The sequence below is a fragment of the Rattus norvegicus genome, chromosome 3, assembly GCF_021556685.1.
Source record: "Rattus norvegicus strain SHRSP/BbbUtx chromosome 3, alternate assembly SHRSP_T2T, whole genome shotgun sequence".
In the NCBI taxonomy this organism is placed as follows: domain Eukaryota; kingdom Metazoa; phylum Chordata; class Mammalia; order Rodentia; family Muridae; genus Rattus; species Rattus norvegicus.
In genome coordinates, this window is record NC_141536.1 from 8,382,499 (window position 1) to 8,401,415 (window position 18,917).

Here is an 18,917-nt window from a genome sequence, read left to right on the forward strand (position 1 = left end):
CTTTCCAGCTTCTGGCTATTATAAATAAGGCTGCGATGAACATAGTGGAACACGTGACTTTTTTATATGTTGGGGCATCTTTTGGGTATATGCCCAAGAGAGGTATAGCTGTATCCTCAGGCAGTTCAATGTCCAATTTTCTGAGGAACCTCCAAACTGATTTCCAGAATGGTTGTACCAGTCTGCAATCCCACCAACAATGGAGGAATGTTCCTCTTTCTCCGCATCCTCACCAGCATCTACTGTCACCTGAGTTTTTGATCTTAGTCATTCTCACTGGTGTGAGGTGAAATCTCAGGGTTGTTTTGATTTGCATTTCCCTTATGACTAAAGATGTTAAACATTTCTTTAGGTGTTTCTCAGCCATTCGGCATTCCTCAGCTGTGAATTCTTTGTTTAGCTCTGAACCCCATTTTTTAATAGGGTTATTTGTCTCCCTGCGGTCTAACTTCTTGAGTTCTTTGTATATTTTGGATATAAGGCCTCTATCTGTTATAGGATTGGTAAAGATCTTTTCCCAATCTGTTGGTTGCCGTTTTGTCCTAACCACAGTGTCCTTTGCCTTACAGAAGCTTTGCAGTTTTATGAGATCCCATTTGTCGATTCTTGATCTTAGAGCATAAGCCATTGGTGTTTTGTTCAGGAAACTTTTTCCAGTGGCCATGTGTTCCAGATGCTTCCCTAGTTTTTCTTCTATTAGTTTGAGTGTATCTGGTTTGATGTGGAGGTCCTTGATCCACTTGGACTTAAGCTTTGTACAGGGTGATAAGCATGGATCGATCTGCATTCTTCTACATGTTGACCTCCAGTTGAACCAGCACCATTTGCTGAAAATGCTATCTTTTTTCCATTTGATGGTTTTGGCTCCTTTGTCAAAAATCGAGTGCCCATAGGTGTGTGGGTTCATTTCTGGGTCTTCAATTCTGTTCCATTGGTCTATCTGTCCGCCTCTGTACCAATATCATGCAGTTTTTATCACTATTGCTCTGTAATACTGCTTGAGTTCAGGGATAGTGATTCCCCCTGAAGTCCTTTTATTGTTGAGGATAGTTTTAGCTATCCTGGGTTTTTTGTTATTCCAGATGAATTTGCAAATTGTTCTGTCTAACTCTTTGAAGAATTGGATTGGTATTTTGATGGGGATTGCATTGAATCTGTAGATCGCTTTTGGTAAAATGGCCATTTTTACTATATTAATCCTGCCAATCCATGAGCATGGGAGATCTTTCCATCTTCTGAGGACTTCTTCAATTTCTTTCTTCAAAGTCTTGAAGTTCTTATTGTATAGATCTTTTACTTGCTTGGTTAAAGTCACACCGAGGTACTTTATATTATTTGGGTCTATTATGAAGGGTGTCGTTTCCCAAATTTCTTTCTCGGCTTGTTTCTCTTTTGTGTAGAGGAAGGCTACTGATTTATTTGAGTTAATTTTATACCCAGCCACTTTGCTGAAGTTGTCTATCAGCTTTAGTAGTTCTCTGGTGGCACTTTTGGGATCACTTAAATATACTATCATATCATCTGCAAAAAGTGATATTTTGATTTCTTCTTTTCCGATCTGTATCCCCTTGACCTCCTTTTGTTGTCTGATTGCTCTGGCTAGAACTTCAAGAACTATATTGAATAAGTAGGGAGAGAGTGGGCAGCCTTGTGTAGTCCCTGATTTTAGTGGGATTGCTTCAAGTTTTTCTCCATTTAGTTTAATGTTAGCAACTGATTTGTTGTATATGGCTTTTACTATGTTTAGGTATGGGCCTTGAATTCCTATTCTTTCCAGGACTTTTATCATGAAGGGGTGTTGAATTTTGTCAAATGCTTTCTCAGCATCTAATGAAATGATCATGTGGTTTTGTTCTTTCAGTTTGTTTATATAATGGATCACATTGATGGTTTTCCGTTTATTAAACCATCCCTGCATGCCTAGGATGAAGCTTACTTGATCATGGTGGATGATTGTTTTGATGTGCTCTTGGATTTGGTTTGCCAGAATTTTATTGAGTATTTTTGCGTCGATATTCATAAGGGAAATTGGTGTGAAGTTCTCTTTCTTTGTTGCGTCTTTGTGTGGTTTAGGTATAAGAGTAATTGTGGCTTCGTAGAAGGAATTCGGTAGTGCTCCATCTGTTTCAATTTTGTGGAATAGTTTGGATAGTCTTCTATGAAGGTCTGATAGAATTCTGCACTAAACCCGTCTGGACCTGGGCTCTTTTTGGTTGGGAGACCTTTAATGACTGCTTCTATTTCCTTAGGAGTTATGGGGTTGTTTAACTGGTTTATCTGTTCCTGATTTAACTTCGGTACCTGGTATCTGTCTAGGAAATTGTCCATTTCCTGCAGATTTTCAAGTTTTGTTGAATAAAGGCTTTTATAGTAAGATCTGATCATTTTTTAAATTTCTTGTGAATCTGTAGTTATGTCTTCCTTTTCATTTCTGATTTTGTTAATTTGGATACACTCTCTGTGTCCTCTCGTTAGTCTGGCTAAGGGTTTATCTATCTTGTTGATTTTCTCAAAGAACCAACTTTTGGTTCTGTTGATTCTTTCTATGGTCCTTTTTGTTTCTACTTGGTTGATTTCAGCTCTGAGTTTGATTATTTCCTGCCTTCTACTCCTCCTGGGTGTATTTGCTTCTTTTTGCTCTAGAGCTTTTAGGTGTGCTGTCAAGCTGCTGACATATGCTCTTTCCTGTTTCTTTCTGCAGGCACTCAGAGCTATGAGTTTTCCTCTTAGCACAGCTTTCATTGTGTCCCATAAGTTTGGGTATGTTGTACCTTCATTTTCATTAAATTCTAAAAAGTCTTTAATTTCTTTCTTTATTTCTTCCTTGACCAGGTTATCATTGAGTAGAGCATTGTTCAATTTCCACGTATATGTGGGCATTCTTCCCTTATTGTTATTGAAGACCAGTTTTAGGCCATGGTGGTCCGATAGCATGCATGGGATTATTTCTATCTTTCTGTACCTGTTGAGGCCCGTTTTTTGACCAATTATGTGGTCAATTTTGGAGAAAGTACCATGAGGAGCTGAGAAGAATGTATATCCTTTTGCTTTAGGGTAGAATGTTTTATAAATATCTGTTAAGTCCATTTGGCTCATGACTTCTCTTAGTCTGTCTACGTCCCTGTTTTATTTCTGTTTCCATGATATGTCCATTGATGAGAGTGGGGTTTTGAAGTCTCCTACTATTATTGTGTGAGGTGCAATGTGTGTTTTGAGCTTTAGTAAGGTTTCTTTTATGTATGTAGGTGCCCTTGTATTTGGGGCATAGATATTTAGGATTGAGAGTTCATCTTGGTGGATTTTTCCTTTGATGAATATGAAGTGTCCTTCCTTATCTTTTTTGATGACTTTTAGTTGAAAATTGATTTTATTTGATATTAGAATGGCTACTCCAGCTTGCTTCTTCTGACCATTTGCTTGGAAAGTTGTTTTCCAGCCTTTCACTCTGAGGTAGTGTCTGTCTTTGTCTCTGAGGTGTGTTTCCTGTAGGCAGCAGAATGCAGGGTCCTCGTTGCGTATCCAGTTTGTTAATCTTTGTCTTTTTATTGGGGAGTTGAGACCATTGATGTTGAGAGATATTAAGGAATAGTGATTATTGCTTCCTGTTATATTCATATTTTGATGTGAGGTTATGTTTGTGTGCTTTTCTTCTCTTTGTTTTGTTGCCAAGACGATTAGTTTCTTGCTTCTTCTAGGGTATAGCTTGCCTCTTTATGTTGGGCTTTACCATTTATTATCCTTTGTAATGCTGGATTTGTAGAAAGATATTGTGTAAATTTGGTTTTGTCATGGAATATCTTGGTTTCTCCATCTATGTTAATTGAAAGTTTTGCAGGATACAGTAACCTGGGCTGGCATTTGTGTTCTCTTAGGGTCTGTATGACATCTGTCCGGGATCTTCTGGCTTTCATAGTTTCTGGCGAAAAGTCTGGTGTAATTCTGATAGGTCTGCCTTTATATGTTACTTGACCTTTTTCCCTTACTGCTTTTAATATTCTTTCTTTTTTTTTTGTGCATTGGTGTTTTGACTATTATGTGATGGGAGGTGTTTCTTTTCTGGTCCAATCTATTTGGAGTTCTGTAGGCTTCTTGTATGTCTATGGGTATCTCTTTTTTTAGGTTAGGGAAGTTTTCTTCTATGATTTTGTTGAAGATATTTACTGGTCCTTTGAGCTGGGAGTCTTCACTCTCTTCTATACCTATTATCCTTACGTTTGATTTTCTCACTGAGTCCTGGATTTCCTGTATGTTTTGGACCAGTAGCTTTTTCTGCTTTACATTATCTTTGACAGTTGAGTCAATGATTTCTATGGAATCTTCTCCTCCTGAGATTCTCTCTTCCATCTCTTGTATTCTGTTGGTGAAGCTCATATCTACAGCTCCTTGTCTCTTCTTTTGGTTTTCTATGTCCAGGGTTGTTTCCATGTGTTCTTTCTTGATTGCTTCTATTTCCATTTTTAATTCCTTCAACTGTTTGATTGTGTTTTCCTGGAATTCTTTCAGGGATTTTTGTGACTCCTCTCTATGGGCTTCTACTTGTTTATTTATGTTTTCCTGGAATTCTTTCAGGGATTTTTGGGCTTCCTCTCTGTAGGCTTCTACTTGTTCTCTAAGGGAGTTCTTCACGTCTTTCTTGAAGTCCTCCAGCATCATGATCAAATATGATTTTGAAACTAGATCTTGCTTTTCTGGTGTGTTTGGATATTCCGTGTTTGGTTTGGTGGGAGAATTGGGCTCTGATGATGCCATGTAGTCTTGGTTTCTGTTGCTTGGGTTCCTGCGCTTGCCTCTCGCCATCAGATTATCTCTAGTGTTACTTTGTTCTGCTATTTCTGACAGTGGCTAGACTGTCCTATAAGCCTGTGTGTCAGGAGTGCTGTAGACCTGTTTTCCTGTTTTCTTTCAGCCAGTTATGGGGGCAGAGCGTTCTGCTTTCGGGCGTGTAGTTTTTTTCTATCTACAGGCCTTCAGCTGTTCCTGTGGGCCTGTGTCTGGTGTTCACCAGGCAGGTCACTTGCAGCAGAAAAGTTGGTCTTACTTGTGGTTCCGAGGCTCAAGGTTGCTCGCGGGGTGCTGCCTATGAGCTCTCTGTGGCGGCAGCAACCAGGAAGATCTGCGCCCCAGTTCAGTGTTTTGCTGCCGGCATTCGCCTATATATTTGCTGTATTCTGGCTGTGTCTTTGAGTCAACGAAATATCCAGCCACTTTGCTGAAGTTGTTTCTGAGGCTTAGTTCTCTAGTGGAACTTTTGCGATCACTTAAGTATGGTATTATATCATCGGCGAATAGTGATATTTTGACTTCTCCTTTTCAATTTGTATCCTTTTTACCTCCCTTTGTTGTCTGATTGCTCTGGCTAGGACTTTGAGTACTATATTGAATAAGTAGGGAGAGAGTGGGCAGCCTTGTCTAGTCCCTGATTTTAGTGGGGTTGCTTCAGGTTGCTCTCCATTTAGTTTGATGTTGACTACTGGTTTGCTGTATATTGCTTTTACTATCTTTAGGTATGGACATTGAATTCCTGATCTTTCCAAGACTTTTAACCTGAAGGGGTGTTGAATTTTGTCAAATGCTTTCTCAGCATCTAATGAAATGTTCATGTGGTTTTTGTATTTGAGTTTGTTTATATAGTGGATTATGTTGATGGATTTACATATATTGAACCATCCCTGCATCCCTGAGATGAAGCCTACTTGATCATGATGGATGATCATTTTGATGTATTTTTGGATTCAGTTTGTGAGAATTTTATTGAGTATTTTTGCACTGATATTCATAAGGAAAATTGGTCTGAACTTCTTTTTTTGGGTGGGTCTTTCTGTGGTTTAGGTATAAGTGTAACTGTGGTTTCATAGAGGCAATTGGGTAGTTTTCCTTCTTTTTCTATTTTGTGGAATAGTTTGGATAGTATTGGTATTAGGTGTTCTATGAAGATCTGATAAAATTCTGCACTAAACCTATCTGGTCCTCAGCTTTTATTGGTTGGGAGACTTTTAATAACTGCTTCTATTTCTTTAGGAGTTATTGAACTGTTTAGATGGTTTATCTGATCCTGATTTAACTTTGGTACCTGGTATCTGTCTAGAGAATTGTCCATTTCATCCATATTTTACAGTTTTGTTAAATATAGGCTTTTGTAGTAGGGTCTGATGTTTTTTTTGAATTCCCTCAGTTTCTGCTGTTATGCCTCCTTTTTCATTTCATATTTTATTAATTTGGATACTCTCTCTGTGCCCTCTGGTTAGTCTGGCTAAGGGTTTATCTATCTTGTTGCTTTTCTCAAAGAACAAACTCCTGGTTTTGTTGATTCTTTGTATAGTTCTTCTTGTTTCTACTTGGTTGATTTCAGCTCTGAGTTTGATTATTTCCTGCCTTCTACTCCTCTTAGGTGTAATTGTTTCCTTTTGTTCTAGAGCTTTCAGGTGTGCTCTCAGGATGCTAGTGTATGCTCTCTCCAGTTTCCTCTTGGAGGCACTCAGATCTATGAGTTTTCCTCTTAGCCCTTCTTTCATTGTGTCCCATAAGTTTGGGTATGTTTTGCCTTCATTTTTACTAAATTCTTAAAAGTTTTTAATTTCTTTCTTTATTTCTTCCTCAACCAAGTTATCACTGAGTAGAGCATTGTTCAACTGACATGTGTATATGGGCTTTCTCTTGTTTTTGAAGACCAGCCTTAGTTCTTGGTGATGTGATAGGATGTATGCGTTTGTTTCAATCTTCTCATATCCGTTAAGTCTTGTTTTGTGACCAATTATATGGTCAATTTTGGAGAAGATACTATGAAGTGCTGAGAAGAATGTATATTCTTTTGTTTTAGGATAAAATGATCTGCAAATATCTGTTAAATCCATTTGGTTCATAACTTCTGTTAGTTTCTCTATGTCTCTGTTAATTTCTGTTTTCATGATCTGTCTGTTGATGAGACTGGGGTGCTGAAGTCTCCCAATGTTATTGTGTGAGGTGCAAGGCATGTTTTGAGGTTTAGTAACATTTTTTCTTTTTAATGAATGTAGGTTCCCTTGTGTTTGGAGCATAGATATTCGGGATTGAGAGTTCATCTTGGTGGATTTTTCCTTTGATGAATATGAAGTGTCCTTCCTTTTTTTTTTTTTGATAACTTTTGGTTAAAAGTCGATTTTACTCAGTATTAGAATGGATACTTCAGCTCGTTTCTTGGGACTTTTTTTTTTGGTTCTTTTTTTCGGAGCTGGGGACCAAACCCAGGGCCTTGTGCTTCCTAGGCAAGCGCTCTACCACTGAGCTAAATCCCCAACCCCTTCTTGGGACCTTTTGCTGAAAATTGTTTTCCAGCCTTTTACTCTGAGGTAGTGTCTATCTTTATCATTGAGGTGTGTTTTTTGTATGCAGCAAAATGCTGGGTCCTCTTTCCGTATTCAGTCTGTTAGTGTATGTCTTTTTATTAGGGAATTTTGTCCATTGATGTCAACAGTTATTAAGAAATAGTGGTTGTTGTTTCCTGTTATTTTTGTTGTTAGATGTGGAATTATATTTGTGTGGCTCTCTTCTTTTGGGTTTGTTGCAAGAAGATTACTTTCTTGCTTTGTCTAGGGTATGGTTTCCTTCCTTGTATTGGAGTTTTCCATCTATTATTCTTTGTAAGGCTGGATTTGTGGAAAGATATTGTGTAAATTTGGTTTTGTTATGGAATATCTTGGTTTCTCCATCTATGTTAATTGAAAGTCTTGTTGGATATAGTTGCCTGGACTGGGATTTTTGTTCTCTTAGGGTCTGTATGACATCTTCCCAGGATCTTCTGGCTTTTACAGTCTCTGGTGAGAAGTCTGGTATAATTCTGATAGGTTTGCCTTTAAACGTTACTTGAACTTTTCTCCTTTCTGCTTCTAATATTCTTTCTTTGTTTTGTGCATTTGGTGCTTTGACTATTATGTGATGCGAGGAATTTCTTTTCTGGTCCAATCTATGTGGAGTTCTGTAGGCTTCTTGTATGTTCATGGGCATCTCTTTCTTTAGGTTAGGGAAGTTTTCTTCTATAATTTTGTTGAAGATATTTACTGGCCCTTTAAGTTGTGAATCTTCATTCTCATTTATACCTATTATCCTTAGGATTGATCTTCTCATTGTGTCCTGGATTTCCTGGATGTTGAATTAGGAACTTTTTGCGTTTCACATTATCTTTGACTGTTGTGTCCATGTTTTCTATGGTATCTTCGGCCCCTGAGATTCTCTCTTCTCTCTCTTGTATTCTGTTGGTGGTTCTTGTGTCTATGACTCTTGATCTCTTTCCTAGGTTTTCTATCTCCAGGGTTGTCTCCCTTTGTGATTTCTCTACTGTTTCTATTTTCATTCTAATTGGATGGTTTTGTTCAATTCCTTCATCTGTTTGGTTGTTTTCCTGTACTTTTTAAAGGGATTTTTATGTTTCCTCTTTAAGGGCTTCTACTTTTTTTTTTAACCTGTGTTGTCCTGTATTTCTTTAGGGAATTTATTTATGTCCTCAAAGTCCTCTATTATCATCATGAAATGTGATTTTAAGTCCACATCTTGCCTTTCCAGTGTGTTGGAATATCTAGTATTTGCTTTGGTTGGACAACTGGGCTCTGATGATTCCAATTAGTCTTGGTTTTTGTTCCTGTGCTTGCCTCTCACCATCTGGTTGTCTTTTGTGTTATCTTGTCTTGCTGTCTCTGACAATGGCTTGACCCTCCTCTAAGACTGCACTCCTTAAGTGACAGCACTCCTCCAGATTAGCTTTCTTCCAGCAGGATCTGGGTAGAGAGAGCTGTTTCACAGGGGCAGCTCTGGGTGCAGGCAAAAATGGAAACGATCTTGTCCCAGACTGCTCCTGCGTTTCTTTGTCCTGAGGGCTCCAGATGGGTCCCTTGGAGCAGAAGTGGTGATCTTTCCTCTGCTCTCAGGTGTGTCAGTGCTCCTAGGGACTGGATTTCAACTCTGGGTGCAGGCAGAGACTGGAAGGATCCTGCCTGTGAATGCTCCTAGGTTCCTGTGTTCAGGGATCTCTAGGTGTGTTCCTCTTGGGCCAGAGCAGAAGTGGTGGTCGCCCCTGAGCTTTCAGGATCGTCCACACTTCTGAGAGTCCAGCTCTTTTCCCCATAGGATTTGGGTACAGTGAGGTGTGGGATCATGTCAGTTCAGGGAGCTAGCCATGATCCCTTATGTTTAAACTACAGATTTAGAGATTTCTAAGCCTATAACAAAAGAGACCTTGAATCTGTAACCTATTCTTCTTACAAGTCAGAGTTGTCAATTGTCTTTTCCCTTCATCAATTATTTTGTTTGTTCAGTGGCAGATACCTCAAGAGGATTCCTGGAGTAATGGCCTCATCTAGCTATGTGCTTATCTGTTTTTGAAGATCTCCAGAGCATAATATGGACCTCCAATTAGTGGCTAGATAAAGTTACTTTTAGGATTTTTTTCTAAAAAGACTCAGACATAATTTTTCTTATGAAAAGAGATAAAATGAAATCATAATGTGGAATGTCCCCAGGAATGCAACACACAGAGACTAAAACCCGAAAGTTAGAGCCAGAAGGACAGCGATTGCATCAATGTGCTCCGCTTTGCTGGAACGTTGTCAAGCAGTGGGTGCTGGCTTCATGACTCTCACCTTTCCCAGAGGGTATGGCTGTGCCAGAGGATCTTTGAGGACTTTGTGGAAAGCAAAGAGATGAGCAAGAGACTGTTCTGAGAGCTCATTTTGCTCCAGAGATGAACTGAGATTTTCAGTCATCCCCACATTAGTAATGGGAGAGTTTTTTCGTTTTTTCTTGGTATTTCTCACTGGGTATGCACATTTGGTGCTCCTTCCTTTCTGTAAAATGATAACCCGACAATAGCCATCCCCATATCACTTTCTGGGTCCTCAGATGCCTGTGATTTACCCAGAGGATTATAGTGCAAGGAAAGAACACTGCAGAAAGTGCCCAAGATCCAGGAACTTAGTACCCTGGCTCTCCTCCACATCCTGCGGGCAGAGTTTCTCTGAGCAAAAGAAAGATGCCATCATCAACATCAGCCTCTATCACTTATACTGCATCATCCCCAAACATCCACATTACAGTTAATCTCAGTGGTCTACTCCACTGGATTGGAAGACAGACACCTGTATGGTTAAGAGCTCTGTATGTGTCTGGGAAAGCATCTCAGGTCAGATTTTATCAGGCCCAAGGGTCTGCATCTGAGGCCAGCTTTAAGCAATGGTTTTATCTTCTGATGGATGCATAGCTGGTAGATGGTGAATCTGTGGAAGGTAAGGCATAGTGGGAGGAAGTAAATCAGAGTCATGACTTCTTTAAGCCTGTCTTTTCTGGTTCCTTCCTGCCTCTCTCAGCTTTGTGGTAACCATGAGGTGAGCGAATGTTGGATTGATACAAGTTGAAAAGGGGGAGGATAGACCCCACCTCTCCATAGAGTTCTAGGTGCTCATCAATGTCCAGTTCTTACACGGACAGCATATCTCCCTCCATGTTTATTTACTTGCAAGTTCTACAAAACCTGGACTTATTAGACTTTGTGTGATACAGGTGGCCAGGAACACCCATTGGCTTTACTGAAAGCAGAGTACAGGCCCAGAGAGAATAGAAGGGCTGGACATTGAGGGGTCCAAGGGTTGAAAGTGACTGGAGACTGGAATAGGCTGGAAAGGACACAAGGAGATCTAGTCCAGTCACAGGTGGTGGGAAGAGATCTCATCAATCGGGAATCACCCTGGGGTTAGTCTGCATCTGAGGCCACCTTGTAAGCAAATTCAGGAACCACCTGTGTGTAGCATGCTAGAACTCTGAAGTTCCAGGGGTATATATGATACCCAAGCTGGCTAACTTTATGTCAACTTTGCACAAGCTAGAGTTATCTGAAAGGAGGGGACCTAGTTGAGAAAATGCTTCCAGAAGATCTATTTGTAGGGTGTTTTCTTTTTGTCAATTGTTTTATTTATTTACATTCTAAATGTTGTCCTCCTTCCTGGTTTCCCCCTTCTAGAGTTCTTCACCTATCCCCCTTGCCTTTGAGACGGTGCTCCCCCACTTTCTTAATTAGTGATTGATGGGGGAGGGCCCAGCCCATTGTGAATGGTGCCATCTCTGGGCTGGTGGTTCTGTGTTGTATAATAAAAGAGGCTGAACAAGTCATGAAGAGCAAGACAGCATACTGATTGATGTCAGTCATAGGTGTCACAGGAAAAAGAAGCTCACTAAGAAGTTAGGTCTTGGGGCTGGGGATTTAGCTCAGTGGTAGAGCGCTTACCTAGGAAGCACAAGGCCCTAGGTTCGGTCCCCAGCTCCGAAAAAAAGAACCAAAAAAAAAAAAAGAAGTTAGGTCTTCATTTCCTGAAGGAGCGGAGGGGTCAGCCTTCTTGGAAAAGATTGACACCCAGCTAGTTCACTCCAGTTACTTTATTCAAACATTATACAAGGTTAATTGTGGCAAGGAAAGGTTCCAACTACCTTGCTCAAATAAATTTCAGTCTCCTATGACCAGGCATGGTTAGCCATAATCAAAAGGAAGAACTCCAGATTTGCCAGGAGTGTCTTAGGACCAAGGTTGGTGCAGCTTCAGGTCCTCGCGTATCTTCAAGTGCAGATTCTCTAGAGAGGCATTTCTTCAAGCTTCAAACAGTCTCATAACAATTTCTCAACCTTTACTAATTGACACAAACATAGCAAGTCTTTGCTGAAACAATCCACTTAAAGCCAGACACAAAAGCTTTAGTATACACCTCACTTGAAGCTAGACACAAAGGCTTTACTATACATATCACTACATCCATAAGCAACCCCCCTCCATGGCCTCTGTATCAGTTACTTCCGTGTTTAAATTCCTGCCCTGACGTCCTTCAATGACAAACAGTTATAAGGAAGTAAACCCCTTTCCTTCCACAGTTGCTTCGGTCATGGTGTTTTATCACAGAAATAGCAACTCTAGCTAAAATGACATCCTTCTGGGGCCGATACATATTTACAGGACTTCAGGGTGTGGCTTCTCCCCCACCCCAACCTACTAGACGTGGTGTTTTGAATGAGAAATGCCCCCCCCCCCACATAGCCTCATGCATTTGAACATTTGTTTCCCAGTTGGTGGTGCCATTAGGGAAGATTATGGAGCCTTAAGGAAATTCAACCTTGCTGGAAGGAGTAGTTCCTGGGGATAGGCTTTGATGGGTCATGGCCAATCCACTTCCTATTCTCTGTATCTGCTTCCTATGTGCAGATGAAAGGTGACCTCTGCTTCCTGCTGCTGCCACCATGCTCTGTGCTCCCTGACATGACAGGCTCTTAACTCCTTGGAACCCTCAGCGGAACCCTCTTTTCCTTAAGTTGTACTTGGTCATGGTACTTTATCAGAGCAACTAATACACTTCGGAAATGCCGTTCGCTTATCTCAGAAGTACGATCTGGGGCATCCCAGGAGTGTGGGAGGATCAGCCTAGACCACAGAATACAAAGTTAAGTGTGGCCAGCAAAGGCCCCTGATATGCCAAGAAAGAAATTGGCTGGTGTGCGAACAGCCATGGCAGGTGTCACACACTTGCCCAGTGCACTTAGCAATAGCATCAAACACAGGAGACACAAGTTCAACTAACCCTGATCCCTGCATGCATACAGTTAGCAGTCTTTGGGTTTTGAGGACTGAGAAGGAAGATGCTGTCATAATGCATATATTTTTATTTTTAATTTTGTCCCCTGCCACATGTTTTCCTTTTCTTCCTACATGTTAGACAAAACTTTTTATTGTAGTATATTTAAAAATTTGTATTCTTATTTCTTATTTCTTTTCATATGTAATTTGTTCAGATGTTTTTCCATTTTTCTATTTCCTTTTCCCTGGTTTCTCTTTTCCTTTTTGACCCTATGTTTCCTCCTTGTTCCCACATCTGTGTTACTTTTGGCTTTGTTATTAAAGGCAATCCTCTTTAGTAGTCTAATGCAGATGTGAACTGCAATAATGAGTGGTATAGCAATATATAGCCATGACTACAGTAGTGGGACAGCAATATATAGCCATGACTACAGTAGCGGGACAGCAATATATAGCCATGACTACAGTAGTGGGACAGCAATATATAGCCATTACTACAGTAGTGGGACAGCAATATATAGCCATGACTACAGTAGTGGGACAGCAATATATAGCCATGACTACAGTAGTGGGACAGCAATATATAGCCATGACTACAGTAGTGGGACAGCAATATATAGCCATGACTACAGTAGTGGGACAGCAATATATAGCTATGACTACAGTAGTGGGACAACAATATATAGGCATGACTACAGTAGTGACAAAAATATGCTAGGATGACTAACTTTTGGGACATAACAAGTGCAGTTCTAAGATTAAAGTTTATAGCTATCGGTGTTTATATTAGACAGTAGGGAAATTTCAAACACACAACAAAAAATTTGCCTTGAGGTTTTAGGAAAACAATTTAAACTCAAAGTGGCAGACAGTAAGAAACAGTTACAATCAAGGCTAAAATTAATGAAATTAATTAAAATTTGAAAAACAATAGAAAAGATAAAAAATTTTTCAATTTTTAAAGAAAAACCTGTCACACACACACACACACACACTTCACACACTCACACACTTCACATACAAATTCTCTCACACACACTCTATTCTTTCTCTCTCTTTCACACACACACAAACACACACATACTCATGCACACACTCATACACACATACACACACATGCTCATGCACACTCACGCATACACTTATACACATTCACACACACTTCAAACACACTCTCACACACACACTCTCATACACTCATACTCACACACACACTTCATTCTCTCTCTCTCTCTCTCTCTCTCTCACACACACACACACACACACACACACAGGCTGTGGTAGTGGGAGAATGTGCTGAGGTTAATAAAATTAGAGATGAAAATAGAGAAGTTGGCTACAAGGATTCCAGTAAAATACAGAGGTTTTCCAGGGAGTATTTTTTTTGTTTTTTGTTTTTCTTCAAAATCAAAAGTTTTATTAAATCAAGTTAAAAATGTTAATGTAGAAAAGTCAAACATGGGTATTCAGAAAATCAAAATATAACTTTTTTTTACAATATATGTATATATTAGCAGCAAACTACTTCAGAGATTTTCTTTTTCGTTTAGTTTTTTTTTTAAAGAAAGCATAACAGTGTTATGTTAGCATAGAATGTCAGAATTCCCTCTTCACCTTTTACTCTGTGACTTGGCCTTCTCTACAATGCTTTATACCAAAGATTAAGAACAAACTTGGTTTTGACTAAAATGTAGTGAAACAGTAGCTGGTAAAATGTCTCACCATGCATCAGCTATGAATCATTTTCAGAATTACCAAATAAGCACCACTTAACACATTTTCAGGTGTAATGACAGCCAATTGTACCACATAGCATTTGGTTTACTGTTTTAAAAATGTGGTAGCATACAAAATTTTAACAAATGAGATAAATACTTCAATTCTATATTGCTGTTCATTATTAAAACTCTTTAATAAAAATTCTATATATAACCTGACAAACTCTAGGCAAAGATATATTTGTGAATATACACGTGCAAAAGTCAATGTACTTATCCACATACATCTGCAACTTTGGATTTCTTTTTGTTAAAGATTTATTTATTTATTATATATAGGCACACTGTAGCTGTCTTCAGACACACTAGAAGAGGGCATCGGATCCCATTACAGATGGGTGTGAGTCACCATGTGGTTGCTGGGAATTGAACTCAGGACCTCTGGAAGAGCAGTCAGTGCTCTTTTTTTTTTTAAAGATTTATTAATTTATTATGTATAAGTACAATGTAACTATCTTCAGATACACCAGAAGAGGGCATCAGATCTCTTTACAGATGGGTGTGAGTCACCATGTGATTGCTGGGAATTGAACTCAGGACCTCTGGAAGAGCAGTCAGTGCTCTTAACCGCTGAGCCATCTCTCCAGCCCCAACTTTGGATTTTTAAAAAAACTAATTTAAGTGTAATGTATCATTCACTGACTAAAATGTTTCACCAGCAAGTGAGAAACACTGACTACAAAGAGCTGTCCTATAACATATTTGGGCTTAGGAATTACTCAACCTAGATTGAAATAGCAAACACCACCAAAGAAAACTTCTCTTGATATGTTCTTCTAACAGCAAAAGAAGAAACATTTGTACAATATGCTTTCAAGGTCAAAGTTATTAAATAAATCTCACTAGTCTTCAAAGATACTAAACATTGTATGAATACAGTTTTCTTATTGTGTTCCTCAGCTAGGACCTGTACTTTTGAAAAACCCCTTTGGACCGTCCCACTTTGCACTTCAAGTTTCTGCTCTGAAGCTCTGACAAATGGCTCAGGTTTGTTACTTTTATAGAAATCACATCGTCCAGAATTTGCAGTTATCTCTGTACTAAATAGAAGGAACTGTACCAACCATCAAAAACAATGTAGACATTCAGAATATGTAATAAAAAAAAGAAAAAGACAACAGGGATTCCCTTTTCGCCACACAAGTGAGCTACAACCCTTTCTGTGCTGTTAAAGTAACTGTCTAGAGAATGGAACTAGGGTGGCCCACCTTTATTTTCAATTATAAACCTAACGCAATAGACTGAATTATTAATTTTATTAATATGCACAGTAAATTACTGAAAACAGTGACTTCATGTCTTCTTTTTTTCAGAGCTGGGGACCGAATCCAGGGCCTAGTGCTTGCTAGGCAAGCGCTCTACCACTGAGCTAAATCCTCAACCCCTCATGTCTTCTTCTTAAAGAAGGCACTTGTCGGCAGGTAGCAAGGAGGCAGAGATGTCTAATACATCACTTGTTTACTTGAAAAGACTCTCCCACAGCAGTTTGATATTGGGTTTCCTCATCTAGCTGAAGGCTCACAAGCTCTCCCTAACCAAACTGATATCTTTGATTAAATGAAATTTCCAGTAATCTGGCTAGGATCTCCCCAAGAAAGAGACACACAAATAGGACATGTCCTAGGAACTATCTGAAATAGGTGGTTACTATTACAGTGACCCAATAAACGTTGTCTGGTGAAATTTGACTCTTGACATAAGGGACACTTAAAGGTGGGATGCCCAGAAGAACTGCTCCTTACTGAATCTTGAGAAATCTTAACGTTTGGAACAACAGAAGAAACACCATATTCATCCTCATACTTCTTACAAGATTTTTAATGATGTCTCATGCAATAGAATTTAATCTTTTTCGAATAGCATCTACACTACCAGAAACCCTCCTCATGATATTTTCAAGACCTATGGCCCGTTTCGGACATGCACTTTCTCTTCTAGTCACACTTCCGAGACATAGGGGACAACGTATTCCACTTTTTCTCATTGCAGTCAGGAAACAATTTCTACAGAAAATGACAGGCCGCACTCTGGACCCACGTCTTGAGCATCTCCTGACAGACAGGGCAGTAGTCTTCTGTGCAGGACGTGTCCGCAGAAAGATCCTTGGACATGGTGAGAGGTGGGAGAGAGAGGCACCGGCGCCTGTAGGAGCCGAGGTGGCCGCTGAGCCCGACGCCCAGAGAGAGAGAGCCCTGAGGGGGGCTCCAGGGAGTATTTTAAAAACATATTTACCTAAAATGAATCATCTGAAAAAATGGATAAATTTCCTAATACATATGACTTATAAAAATTAATTCAAGGGGTTGGGGATTTAGCTCAGTGGTAGAGCGCTTGCCTAGCAAGCGCAAGGCCCTGGGTTTGGTCCCCAGGTCCGAAAAAAAATTAATTCAAGACGTTATAAGATCCTTATCAGCCACTGAGGTAGAAACAGTAACAAAAAGTCTTTAAACAAAGAAAAATTCAGAATCAGATGGATTCACTACTGAGTGTATCAAATCATTAAAGAAGACACCACCATTGCTGCTCAAATTTTCTGTAAAATAGAAAGGAAAGGAACACTGCTGCTCCCATTCCACAAAGCCATGTCTTAGTTATGTTTCTATGGCTGTGATGAACACCATGACCCAAGTAGATTGGGGAGGATAGAATTTATCTGGCGTATGCACTATAGCACTGTTCACCATCAACGGAACTCAGCCTGCTTTCATGAGAATGGTAGACCACCAGCCCAGGGGATGCATCTCCCACAGTGGGCTGGGCCTACCCCATCAAACATTAATTAAGAATGTGCCGTACAGGTTTACAGTCTGTTCTAATGGAGGCATCTTCTCAGTTGAGGTCCCCTCCTCTCAGATGATGACGCTAGCTTGTGTCAAGTTGACGTAAGACTAGCCAGCACAACCAGGGTTGCACTGATGTGAAAACTGGAAAAGGACAAAACACAGAAAAAAATCTAGAGTCTAATTTACCTAATGAATATAGATGAAAATATTTTAAATGGAAACCTCGCAAACTTAGTTCAAGATCACATAAAGAAGATCAGATGCTAGGGGTGCAAAGTTGGTTCAATGGTCACAAATCCCCAAATGTAATTCACTACATTAATAGACTCACGACAGAAACATGATGATCTCAACCGAAGCCAAAAAGCATTTGACAAATGCCAACATCCTTTCATGAAGGCCATGAAGACACCAAGAACAGAGAGAACATATATCAACACAATGAGGATTATACACGAGAAACCTACAGTAGACATCATATAAATGTGGAAGAACAGAAAGGGTTTCCTCTGAAATCTGCAACAAGTCAATGGCACCCACCCTCTGCTATCTTATTTAATATAGTGCTCAAAAACTTAGCTAGAGCGATAAGACAAGATAAAAAAATAAGAGTAAGGAAATGTCTTAGTTTGTAGTTGCCATGACATTGTGTGACATAAGCTCTACATACTCCACAAGAAAAGTTCTAGACTAAGAAACAGCACAAAGATCCAAAAGGTAAGGTCCCCATAGCATAAGAAGAGCTTGTTGTTTCTATCAGTTTTTATATCAAAAGAAAAACGTTAAGCACAGTGATATGGGTGAGGGATCCTGCATCTTCTAGAGTTCTATTCTGCTATGCTACCTACTGTAGTGGTGGCATGAATGTTATGGGAATAACTACTCACTTTCTGACTGCATATAAGTCCTGTCCCACTAGGTGAAACTCTTATCTGGCACTGATATCAGGGCCCGCGTCTAAACAGGTTACAGGCCTACGGAGAACCTAGTGTTATTATTCTGCTAAAGGGACATAGTGTTAAATTGATTCCTAGTTTACTGCTATACTCTTAGATTAGTGCATCTCTCAACCTTCCTCAGAGAATTTCTTTATGCAGTAGATGGAAATTAACAGAGAGATCAAAAACCAGTCAAGGTTGAGGGACAGAACTGGAAAAAGACCATGGTAGTTGTATGGCTCCAGCTGTGGGTGACAACACATGAAACTGAGGCTGAGGTGTGCTTAGAAAACTTGTTCCTGAAGGGAAAGATTATAGTAGTGACAGATGCACTGATGCCATTCTCGATATTCCTTACTGACTTGGTAGAACAAGGGATAGAAGAGAGGGAGATATTGGTAGGCCATTTTGGACAGATTTCAATGGAGTTACTGTGGGATCCAGAGAAATCTGGGTGGGTTTTCTCCTCTCCCAGGAGAAAAGAGTACCTGGTTACACTTTGTTCATTGCAGGACTCAGGGAAAGCCCTACAGTGATTTTTGGGAACTGTACTCATGATGTCAGAATGTTCTGGCAATGATATCCTCTGGAGACAGGCTACTCCCACATAGACAGGACTGCAGTAGAAGTGGAGAGAGGGGTCAAAATGATGATCTACAGTGGAGGTGCCTATATCTAGCCATCTCTGTGACATGTCTGTGCCTTGAAAGGTAGCCTCCCTTCCCCTACTCCTGTCACGGCCACCAGGTGATCACTATCTCCACTGGCGGTAGGAGTGAAACTCACCTCTGGCCTTGGAGCCACATATACTCATCCTCTTATATTTCGAAAAACACTCACC

General features: G+C 39.8%; 1 pseudogene; it reads right to left on the bottom strand.

Annotated features, from left to right (window-relative positions):
• Positions 1 to 15,805: 15,805 nt before the first annotated feature.
• Positions 15,806 to 16,466, bottom strand: Rnf138-ps3 (ring finger protein 138, pseudogene 3; annotated as a pseudogene).
• Between the last annotated feature and the right edge of the window lie 2,451 nt (positions 16,467 to 18,917).